Genomic DNA, 12,943 nt, shown 5'->3' with positions numbered 1-12,943 from the left:
TTCTTATCTTCTAAATAATCACTAACCTTATACAAATCTTTTTATAGAGGCTTTGTTTAATCACTGTCTAAAAACTTTGTGATAAAATTTAAAGAGGTTAGATTTAATTATTATTATAAAGGATTTGAACTTGCGATGCTTGAAGGTTTAGCTGCTTAACTGGCAGGTGACGTCAGAACGTTTAGTCCTTATGTTTTCTATGCTCTATGAAGGTATAACATGTGGGGAATTCCGTGTAAGTTGATCTGCACATTCTCGCGCGTACGATAACAAATTAGTTCCACTTACAAATAAGCTTTTGTGTCGACAACACTTATTTTGAAAATACTTTTTAGTATCCCTGTAATAACCGTGTAATCGTACATGTCTTCTAAAGATTTGATTGAAAGTGTTTTAGAAAAAATGAAGGTGTTATTTTTCTTGTTCTTGATAGTGACGGCGATGTCAGTCGGTGCGAAGTTCACACAAATCATTCAAATTGACGACAATTCCGTCGGTAGGTGTACTTACCTATACATGCATTTTCTTACCTAAAGTCATCACCAGCCCATTAACGTCCCCACTGCTGGAGCACGGGCCTTCCCTATGGATGGATAGGGAGATCGGGCCTTAAACCACCACGCGGGCCCAGTGCGGATTGGTGGTTATTAACGACTGCTAATGCAGCCGGGACCAACGGCTTAACGTGCCTTCCGAAGCACGGAGGAGATCTGAGAAACTTTTTTTTTCTTGTCACCCATCCTATGACCGGCCTTTGCGAAAGTTGCTTAACTTCAACAATCGCAGACCGAGCGCGGAAGACACCTATTATTATACTTAGCTAAAAAAGCGAAATGTGTAAGTTTGTTTATAGAAAGTAATCTCTGAAGTTACTGACCGATTTTGAAAATTCTTTCACCACGAGAAATAATTTATTTCGGAGTGCGGAGTGATATCTGATAATCGATTCCACGGGGACGGAGTAGTGGGCGGAAGGCTAGTATGCGATAAATGTAACTGGAGTCTATTTCTTTTCAGACAATTCATTGTCACCGGTGCTGCCTTCATCGGTGACCCAGGAGGGGTTCGTGTATGTAGTACAATCCTGCACAAATCGACAATGCAACGCCATTTGCAAGATGCTTGGCTACAAACACGGCGAGTGTCTGTCGGCGAACACCTGCCACTGTCATAATTAATACGTAATCTTACATCACAATGACCTGATTCATCACTTGTTTATAAGCGTCTGATTCAGAAGTTATCCGACAAATATGTTGATAAACAGTTCAGTTGCGAGCATAGAGATACGCTTGACTGCGAGTGATGAAAGGGAACTAATTTTTATAATCTTCTTCTTCAAGAAGAAGAAGAAGAAGTATTGTTATAATATGGTATTAACAAAACTCTTTGAATGTCAATCAACTTTAATCACTTTTCTGCATCTGAAATACTGACGTCTGAAATCTGAATTTATAATTGAATTAGTTAGTAAGTTAGTATAACCATTGTCTTGTAGTGAAAACCACGTATAAGCACCATTTTGAAAAAAAAAAAACACATTCTGTTTGAAAACCTCGATTTCTTTAAATCCGGATAAAAATATAAAACTAGTCTATTACGTTTTGTTAACAAAAATCACACCTGAATGTGCTTTACAAAAAGGGGCTTACCTACTTGAACTCGTGGTACGACTGCCTTGTCCGACTGCTTTGTCCGACTGATCGGACCTCACGACTTTTTTTTCTTGTCGGTTCGAGTAAGGAGTCGGACCATGGAGTTTTACCGTTCTTAAGAAAACATGGTCCGACCGACCTGGGGGGTTAAAAAGGCCACATCGAAGCAATTCATCTAAACAAACAATATTGCAATTGGGTATTTGACTGGGTGAAAAATAAATTATAAAATGATATTGTAAAAATAGTCTAAGATGATCAAAAATCAGTCCTATTTTACTATTCGGATTGTTTTCGAGTTTTATTTATGAATTAAGTAACAATGACGTTTGACCGCTTTTTTGATGAAGTCACAGTATTTCCACACAAACTCCAAAGAAAACTTTCGTTTCGACGTGCGTAAAAAGTATCTCATTTGACTAGGTTGTCAAGTAGCCTAGGTATTTGACATTTGCGCAGTCAGGGCACATCGGATCACGTGTTCAGAGGGTACCTACTTGCATTTTCATTATAAGACAACGATATAGTACATATATGTAATATTTGCTTATTAAATAATCAACAATTTAAATTGAGTCTTATTGATACTAATCTAACCTAACCTAACTTAACCTTACCTATCTGACACAAACAAGAACACTAATGAATACCATCAACAACAACATAAACACAACCGGTGTTGTGCCATTCCCGGGAATGTTCCCAAAGTGGGAATGTTTCCGTTGTAAAAACTCGTTTATAGTAAAGACACTGGCTGCTTTTCTGTTTCAAATTATTCTTTGTTGTAATCTGGTCTTATCTGCATATGTATACAGTGAAACTTGGTTAAGTGGGACCTGGATAAGTGAGAAACCTCCATAACTAGACTTAGACTATAGACTTTTTGTAATTATTTCTTTTTATTTTGGTGCAATAAAGTGTATTTGTATTGTATTGTATAACTGGAACTCATGCTGAGGTCCCAACACTTTGGCACTGAATTACCTCTGTTAGTGGGACGAGGTAAGCCTCTATATCTGGGATTCGTTCTTTCGATTTATCATCATAGTTACCTCTATAACTGAGACAGCGAGTAAATTTTATATGCATAAACCTCTGTAACTGAGATAACATTGTTTGTTTACTCATTCTTATTCTACCCACAAATTCCACACGTAATTCCAAGTACGTAAGTACAAATTTTGAGCTTCAATTACCTTCATTTTTAGTTTCGCCTTACTATAATACAGATGTTTATTTGGAAAATACATAACACGTTATTTTATTTAATGATCGCACCTATATAACTGAAATAACCTGTATTCTCACCTCTATTAATGGAACCCTCTGTAAATGAGACAGATATTTATTTATACCTGTATATCTGAGACACTGGGTAAGTGGAATACCTCTATAAGTGAAACGACATTGCAGGTCCCTTGATGTCTCACTTAACCAGGTTTCACTGTAATAATAAGTTTTGCGCCTTTTTACTGCCGGCCCCGACACCGACAACCATCACTGAATGCATCATGAATACAAGCATCAATTTTTAAAAATTGAAAATTATGGAGTTGCATTACTGCAATTGTTCGCGCGTTTCACGTATGGAAGCAATAATAATGTTTCATGTTGCTTTTTATCCAAAACAACTAACGCACGTAATCCTTATGGGTGCGACATACCTCAAGTAAGCCATTGGTATTCTTATCAACCCTGGTATCAGGATTATTATTGTAACGTCTACGTACGTAGTAACCGGGACCAACGGTTTAACGTGCCTTCCCAAACACGGATCATCTTACTTTCGGACAATCGGGTGGTCAGCCTGCTTCTTGGTACTAAATAATTAACTATAATTACGGTGGACAGATATAGAGCATGTCCACTTCTCCACGTCACGATGTCGTAACGTGTAAATTCAAGTTGATATTGTCGTGATACGTCTCGCTTTTTGTATCGGACCGTGACGTGTAGGTAGATTTGGACCATCTTATTGAGGGCGTTATAGGTATTGTCTGAAAGAAGCGTCAAGTGTCTGGTCCAGTGGTTGAGCATTGAGCTCACGATCCGAAGGTCCCGGGTTCAAATCCCTGTCACAAAAATCACTTTGTGATTCCTGGTTTGGTTAGGACATTACAGGCTGATCACTTGATTGTCCGAAAGTAAGATGATCCGTACTTCGGAAGGCACGTTAAGCCATTGGTCCCGGTTACTACTTACTGATGTAAGTCTTCTTCTTATCGTGCAGGTTGTGAGGTAGAATACCACAACCTCATCAACCCTGGTGTCAGGGTTATTACTGAGCCGCCAAAGGCCCCTGACATGGCTCATGTAACGACTACATACTTACATCCGTAAGTAGTAACCGGGACCAACGGCTTAACTTGTCTTACTTACTACTGATGTAAGTATGTTATGTAGTCGTTACATGAGTCATGTCAGGGGCCTTTGGCGGCTCAATAATAACCCTGACAACAGGGTTAATGAGGTTGGTATTCCACCTCACAACCTAGAGTCGGTATCGGGGACTGAAGCGGTTGCTGTCAGGAGCTGATTGACCCAAAAATGGCAAGTCATTTGGTTGCCAGGATCGTGTAATATTACGAGTATCCAAAATTCACATTTAGTTACTTGGTTTAGGTACTCATTCCCTTGCTCACTGACTTGCGCAGCGAGTGTTTAAATTTTGTCACAAGTAAGCAAGAGTACTAAACCGCTACTAGCAACAGCAGTGTTAGTAGTGGTAGGATGAAGTCTTGTGGATGCTCTAGGTGTTTGTGCTAGTACCACACCCCGGACACTTCATACCAACAACCTCGCTTTACACAGACACTACACATTGGCATTATCGTACACGCGCATCTGTGTGTGTGACGTCTGACGCCATACGTTTCAAGTCCAAACTACGTTCGAGGGGAGGTGAGGCAAACCTAGGTTAGACGCTGGGGGGGGGGGGGGAGCGGAAAGTTGCCGTTCTATACGTAGTATTATTCCTTATTCTATGCTAGTACTAAGTACTGAAGCCAAGCTAACGCAAGGGTTCCGACTTGGCTTAACGATTATTACCATGTGTCAATAGCCGGGAGCGCTTTACTGCCATTCGTCGGACTACGGAGTACCCCTAAATGAAAGCTTATCACCCATCCAGTAACTACCGTTACCGACATTGCTGAAGTTTGTTGATCGGTAGGTGTGTACCAACAAATACCACTGAGCTTTGGCCTCCTAATTATGTAAGTCATAGGTAATTTAAGTAAGTTGTGTTTATACGATGGCAGGAAGTTTAAAACTTTATACGCTACAAACAGCTTCTAAGAAAAAATACCACTTATATATCACTTGAGTTTAAACTTAATTACAAGTAATTCGAGTTTAGTTCACTTTGGACGATCAAATTTCTTGGACAGCGTAAGTAGGTAATTCAAAAATATGAACTGCGATGACATAGAGTTGATTATAAACTGTGAGAGAAAGCTTAAACCCAATTAAAACATAAATGTAAAATGAGAGCTAAGTTCAGTATTATGAGCCTCGAAATTATTGTGGATTTTTTATGAAAAAGCAACCTGTGGCGCCGTAGAGAAACGTGATAGGATGTCGCACTTATTTATTACATTTTTCTTTAGTAAAATTCATAAGTTAAATAGAAAAAAGAAAACATTTTTTTTACCTTTAGACCGGTTTATAATTTAGTAATCAGGATTTCATAATTTAGCTTTGACCTTGGAAACTACCCAATTACAAAACATGTAATATCTATACTATACTGCCTATATACCTACAACTCACTGTTGGACAGCAGACATTGTTTCAATGGAGGTTCTGGATACATTCCCGGTGGATCTACATGTCTTACAAAAAATCACTTGTGAGATTGACTGTAGTTTCAGTAACACATTGCATCACCGGATTATCCGAAAATAAAATGACTCCGTGCTTCGGAGCGCGTTAAGTGGTTGGACACGGCTAGGTTTCTATTTACGGGCCTTTGGTTTAATTTATTTATTTAATTACCCTGACATAAGGATCGGTGAGGTCGTTCATCAACCTTTCAAAGTTTCAACGCAGTAGAAAGAAGACGCTCCATCACGCTACTCACTGCGGTTTAGTAATCTCATTGAAAATTATTTACTGAAACTACAGTTTTACTCTCACGCATGTTCAATGTTCATGTTTCTTTAAAAATCTTTGTAGATTTATTTTGTGACGGCATTCACTACGTGGCCGAATAAATTGGAGTGAGGTCATCAGAATGCTTAGTCCAAATATTTTCTATCATGCAAGAAAACGTATCGTAAAATGCAGTGGTTCCCAATCTGTCGTCATACCGTATTTCTGGAGGGGTAATTCTACCTCTGTAGAATTAATACAAACAGTTATATTATAATTATATATTATAATATACTTACATTATACTTACGCCTATTTTCCAATCGGAGAAAGCAATGACTTTGGATGTCCATTTGTTTGTTTTGAGTTAACAATTTCTGTTCTTCTTCTATCGTGTGGGTTGTGAGGTGGATTTCCGACCTCACCAACCCGGTTATTATTGAGCTGCCACAGGCCCCTGCCATGGCTCATGTAACAACTACTTACTTACATTAGCAAGTAGTAACCGGGACCAACGCCTTAACGTGCCTTCCAAAGCTCGCATCATCTTACTTTCGGACAATCAGGTAATCAGTCTTTAATGTCCAAACCAAACTAGGAATCACAAAGTAATTTTTCTCCACGGGATTCGAACTCGGGACCTCCGGATCGTGGGCACAACGATCAGCTACTGGACCCATTGTTTCCTGATTATTTACCAATGGCTACATACACTCGCTACGCTTGCCGGTTCAGAGAAGATCGTAGGTAGGTACCAAAACTTTTTGTAGGTCAATTTGGTCAATATACTTACGTCTTTCTAGACCTTTATCTGCAAGTTTTTCTAACAGTCTTTGCATCGATTGATTGATTTTTTAATCGTATAAGTTAATACATCCGTATAAGTTAACCCTATGCATGCCTTACCGCGTAGTTTACGGACTTGTTGGGTAAAATGCCAAGTTTCTTCAACATTTTTTGGTAGGTACTGTTAGATAGAAAATAATCGGTCGACCTAATATCGACTGATACATCATTATGCTTGTACATTCATTCTGTTTTTGATAATCAAAATAAATCGGTGTGATCATGTAACTTAAAGTATGTTTCCATTATAATGCACCCTCCCTGCGGCTTCACCTTTCTACATAACTACAAAAATGCTAATGAACGTCACAACACTAGCTTACGTACTTTGACAGATCTAATTCTTACCGCGCATTCAGATGATTGTAAAATGTTATCTTATTGAAATATAATCAACAATTGTACTAAACTGGTCATTCTGTTTAATATTACTGACTCGCCTCAAAAAGTTTGGCAGTCACTGCTATAGGGGAATCCCGTGTTGGTTGAGCTGTCGTTTCATTCTCCGTACGAATAGGTTTCATTTACGGAGAGGGTTTTGAGTAAGCAACACTTGCTGACACTTATCCTATTGTTTTTCTACAATCTTTCCTTTTGTGAAGATTCTGAAGCAACTACAATAAAAATGAAGATGTTGTTACTACTTATTGTCTCATTGGTGCTGACGACCGGGATAGCTGAATCGCCGGAAGAAATTAGGAATTTGGCCTTTAAACTTTATGGTAAGTAATGATATTGTTTTTCTTTCATGACATGTACCTATACAGGGTGTTAGTGACATCGTAACGAATACTCAGAGGGATGATTCAGACCATGATTCTGAGTTAATATCAAGTGGAATTTTCCCTCGCAAAATTCATGTTATTTTTTTAGTTTTTTTTAAATTATTTTCAATTCTATACTTTTGCGATGGAAAATTCCACTTGATATTAACTCAGAATAATCAGCTCTCTCAGTATTCGTTACGATGTCACTTACACCCCATACAAGTACATACAGTAGCCATACAAGTAGGTATGGGTGTATGTGACACTGTAACGAATACTGAAGGGGATGATTCAGACCATGATATGACATGAGACGATATCAAGTGGAATTTCCTGTCGGAGAAGTCATGAAAATTTTAGACCTTTTTATATTATTTTCCGTTCCATACTTTTGCGACGGAAAATTCCACTTGATATCAACTCAGAATCATGGCCTGAATCATCCCTCAAAGTTTTCGTTACGATGTCACTAACACCCTGTATAATGTATTCGCAGCCTAGTGTATGTGCGAATGCGTCCCCGTATCTTGGCAATCTTGGCATAACGGTGGTGATATAGACATCAGAAGGTTTTAGTCGGTGTGAACCCACATAACGTTCTCACTGCCCACGCGGTGGGAGAGTACCTATGCGGTAGGCAGGAATTACTCTCGACAAAAAGTTAGGTTAGGTTTGTTAATAATAACTATTAATTTGGACTCTTCTGAATTTCGAAGGCCATGCCATGCCAGAGCCGAGGAAAAAAGATTTCACCTTTTGGCCTGGGCTATTGTTAAGTTATGCTAAGTCGGAGGTAACATCTAACAATTTAACATATTATATTCTTATTATGGTGCGCGTCCGCGTCCCTAACTACACCTACGTTAACGTACCTAAATGGGACATTTCTGAAGGAAGTGCTACTATTATTTATTAGATTCAACACCTGTAGTTCCTAGTTCCTATCGGGGTAGGCAGAACCCAAGACACCAAACCAAACCAAACCAAAAGTTGCAACTTAAATCTTAAGATGGATTATTATGATATTTATTATGTTATAAGCACATCGCATTATATTTGTAGGTACTCAATAATTTTAGAGAGGATATACATAAAGTGTAAATTAACTTTTACGACCTGTCCTGAACGATAAGCAGCTGAATATCTACATTCTTTGCTTTTTTTTTGTCTTTAAATACCTATATAATAAATAAAAGTAATTATATGTGTGCGTCAAGCTAGCGGCCTCAAAAAAAAAATGGGCACGAAAAAATAATTTGACCATACCAAAAAATAGTACTCTTATTGAAAAAAATAGTACCTGTTGTAAAAAAATTAGTACCATCACGGTTCTGGATTTATAGCCATGTTTTATTGCACTTGCTAGCTTGACGGTGAGCGAAATTTGGCGAGAGTTAACGACAAGGTCTTTCGCTTTGATTTAAACGCCAAAAAATAGTACCGAAATAGTACTTACCCCCTGCAAAATACCGAAATGAGTACTTCAACGGTTCCAAAGTTATAAAGGCAGTTCTTTGATCCCGCTGCCTTGACGTTTTGAAAATACCTATTATCTAGGGAACGCTTGCATACTTCAGTATGTAACTAATTTCAATAAACTCGTATGAAATAGTACTTCCTACCATCATAATTTTGATCCGATTCTCTTTCTAGAAATATGTTAAAAAATCATCATAACCTATGCCATACATTTGTTGTTGATACAGTCACGTAGACAATTACATAACCTCACAATTTATTCGTAAGTATTGCCATCGCCAGTATTGCCATTTTGGAGGTCTACCCTACCATTTCTTTGCACTTCAGAGTGCTGCTATTACAAAAAATTGCTATTGCATACACCCATATGCAATAATTTTAATAGAAAATGGCTGCATGGGTCTAGTTCTTATTGAAAACAATCTGTGATTTTAATACATCATAATACATTTTTAATCTGCTGTTTTATTTTATTATTTATACCTTCATGTTCAATTTGTTACGGATCGAAGTGTTTGTTAATAAACAATTTGCAGTATTTGTAGAAGAACTCAAAGAGTTGCAACAATGATATTACTTTCATCTGACAACCCTGGCACTTCACCAATTTTTACCCAAAAATGGGGAAAAAATACTAAAATCTGACAACATTCTTCTTGAGCATGTGTAATAATTTTGTTCGCGACTGTACCTGTCTTGATAAATGTATGACATAGGTTATAATGACTTTTTGACATATTTCTACAAAGAGAATCAGGTCCAAATTATGATGGTAGGGAGTACTATTTCATACGAGTTTATTGACATTAGTTACAAACTGAAGTATGCAAGCGTTCCCTAGATAATAGGTATTTTCAAAACGTCAAGCCAGCGGGATCAAAGAACTGCCTTTATAACTTTGGAACCGTTGAAGTACTCATTTCGGTATTTTGCAGGGGGTAAGTACTATTTCGGTACTATTTTTTGGCGTTTAAATCAAAGCGAAAGACCTTGTCGTTAACTCTCGCCAAATTTCGCTCACCGTCAAGCTAGCAAGTGCAATAAAACATGGCTATAAATCCAGAACCGTGAAGGTACTAATTTTTTTACAAAAGGTACTATTTTTTTCAATAAGAGTACTATTTTTTGGTATGGTCAAATTATTTTTTCGTGCCCATTTTTTTTTTGAGGCCGCTAGCTTGACGCACACAATTATATTTGTTTTCAGATTATCCTGTGGAATCAGAGGATCAATGCACCACTGAAAGATGCGTCAGTACTTGTACCAAGATGTTTAACTATAAATACGGCAGATGTTTGGGGGAAAACCTTTGCCACTGCTCTAATTTTTAATACATTTTTAATCAAAATCATTTAGGTAGGTACCTTTCTTACATTGTATACTATCTATTGATTATAAGAATGACAAAGTATAAATTGAATAAATATTAAGTACTTACATTCCGTGTTACTAAACAGTCCAACATGCCTTACTACTTACCGGGGAAGGCAGACGTAAGCTTATTACGACAGGTTTCAAAACAGATTTTATTAAATATTATAATCTACTTCTAAAGAAAGTTTTATGTACCTACTACAGCAACAAAATGTGAAATTAAAAATATTGTGAATCGAAATGCAAATAGTCCCTCCTATGTAATTAAACAATCTATACTAAAACATTTTAAATGGAGTTTTACTTGGTCCCAGCATCATTATTTTATTTCTTTTAACCTATTTCCTTAGTTATAAAAAAAAACACTACTAAAAGTATTTACTGCTGAATTATGCGCCATACATAATAAATAAAAGAAGATATAGATGCCCTCAACATTAACACGTTCACTGTGTATGAAGCACATAATATGAAGCAATGAATTTGAAACTCAAACTCAGACTCAGACTTTGTCGAAAAATAACAATGCACGTGAGTGGTCAATATCTAATTTTCGATGACACAGTAAACGTGTTAAATTAAATACATGATTCCGCGTGTGAAGCAGCCGCACCGAGATATTTCAGGTTGGAACATCATCATCAGCTCATAAACGTCTCCACTGCTGGGGCACGGGCCTTCCCTATGGATGGATAGGGAGATCGGGCCTTAAACCATCACGCGGGCCCAGTGCGGATTGATGGTTATTAACGACTGCTAATGCAGCCGGGACCAACGGCTTAACGTGCCTTCCGAAGCACGGAGGAGCTCGAGATGAAAACTTTTTTTTGTGGTCACCCATCTTATGACCAGCCTTTGCGAAAGTTGCTTAACTTCAACAATCGCAGACCGAGCGCGTTTACCACTGCGCCACCGAGCTCCTCCAGGCTGGAACGCTACCATCAATTTACCCGCCTATAATAATTATGAACTCTGTGATAACTGTGTAATATCATAACGGTCACATTTAAACAGTAGGTACATCATATTGTTTTCTTATTTGTGTTTTTCAATGCTACTATTAGGGAATGCAATCATAAATATTTGCCTTTTTTTAATGTCGTGCAACATAGTGGGTTTGGGCACTTATTCGCACTCTCACAATCGTAAGGATATTAGGGTTCCATACCAAAATTTTAAGGAGGAAGAACCCTTTATTCCCTTGTGGACTTAATAATATGTATTTTACAGTTAATTATCTTCCGAGTGGTGTTTTGTTTCGTGAGGAAACCCACATTCCCGAGAAATTAATTTTCGGAGGTATGTGACATAACCTATATTGGGCTAGTTTTAGGAAGGTCAGACAGGCAGTCGCTTCTGTAATAAACCGGACCTGTCAAATCTACACGTTAGATAAGCGGACCCTGTGAAAAACGGGATTATGCTGGGGAGATGATGTCAGTAAACTATCTTACCAACTACTTATATACTATTGACTTGAACTTTGGAGCAGTCTTAGACAACGTTTGCTCAACCATTTGCAAATACAAAATAAGTGGGCCTTAGAGAAGCCTCTTTTTAAATTTAAAGTCATGTTAATAGGTTAAGTGGTAATTATATGAAAGTTGTGCACATTACACTCTAAGTATACATACATACGGGTTAAAATAATAACAGCCTTCTTTTTATCGGTTAAAATTGTTTCTTTTCGGACCCTGCCCATAGAGGCTTGGAGGTAGCACCAAGTTTATCAAATAGAAAATCTGATAAAAAAATATGATATTATCATATTAGATTGATGTTTATGGAAGATAAAACTCCTCATTGAAAACGTTACACTCTTTCGGGCTTTCAGGGTTCAGGTACGGAACCCTGGGTGCGCGAGTCAAACTTGGCTAGGTTTTTTCCTGATCCGTCCGTCTGAGGTCACACGATAAGCCACTCCACTACAATATATAACCTTTCCTCTTGTTAATCCTAACAGTTTAACTTTGCTTCCTTTGCGAATAGGTCTAGTTGAACTATTCTCAAGTCTCGTTAGTCTACAAATAATTGACAGTTGTAATTAAAGATGAAAGCTACATGTTTGATAATTTTGGTACTCGCTGTGGTGGCAGCAAAAGCAAGATTCGTCCAAATCATTCAAGTTCGTGATACAGACAAAACTAATGATTGTAAGTAGCCTCTCTCTCATTGTAGCCTCATTACGTCACCAGGAACATTAGCAGTTGCTCGTAGCCTAGTAGGACAGGGGCGTTAAAAATTCCATATTGAAATCATTAATCCAAAAAGCAATATTACAATTGGACATTTGCGCTTATAAAAGTTAGTGCGCAATGTCCACAAAATGTCAAAGTGCAATATTGCTTTCTTTCTCAGACAAATAGGCTAGTTTCCAACTAGTCAAATCAGTTACTTTTTACTTAACGTCAAAATACGAAATTAACTATGTATGTAAATTCTGTGACGTCTTAGAAAAATGTGATAAAACAACGAACTTATTATTACATTTTTGTTTATTAAAATTCATAAATAAGTTAAATAGAAAAAAGTAAATGAATTTTGTTAGTTTTAGATCTGTCTTTATTTAGTAGTCAGAATTTCATAATTTATCTTGAACTTCGTATACGACCCAATTGCTTCGATGTGGCATTTTGAATCCCCCAGTTCTGCTAAATAGTTAAATACAGGTAGGTAGGTAGTTAAATTACTCTATATTTTTATGCACTGCTTTGTAGTCGACTGGACGA

The 12,943-nt window shown here is 37.4% G+C and overlaps 2 long non-coding RNA genes across 2 annotated transcripts; both read left to right on the top strand.

Annotated features, from left to right (window-relative positions):
* Nucleotides 1–229: 229 nt before the first annotated feature.
* LOC126366362 (uncharacterized) lies at nucleotides 230–2,226 on the top strand. The gene is made up of 2 exons (XR_007566329.1): nucleotides 230–496; nucleotides 1,018–2,226. It is a non-coding gene; the product is annotated as an uncharacterized LOC126366362 (long non-coding RNA).
* Nucleotides 2,227–7,116: 4,890 nt separating this feature from the next.
* LOC126366366 (uncharacterized) lies at nucleotides 7,117–10,277 on the top strand. Its single transcript, XR_007566333.1, has 2 exons — nucleotides 7,117–7,315; nucleotides 10,047–10,277. It is a non-coding gene; the product is annotated as an uncharacterized LOC126366366 (long non-coding RNA).
* Nucleotides 10,278–12,943: the final 2,666 nt, after the last annotated feature.

This window comes from Pectinophora gossypiella, chromosome 4 (assembly GCF_024362695.1).
Source record: "Pectinophora gossypiella chromosome 4, ilPecGoss1.1, whole genome shotgun sequence".
Taxonomy (NCBI): domain Eukaryota; kingdom Metazoa; phylum Arthropoda; class Insecta; order Lepidoptera; family Gelechiidae; genus Pectinophora; species Pectinophora gossypiella.
Note: the sequence above shows the minus strand (reverse complement) of the source record. Positions and strands in the feature narration are given on the sequence as shown.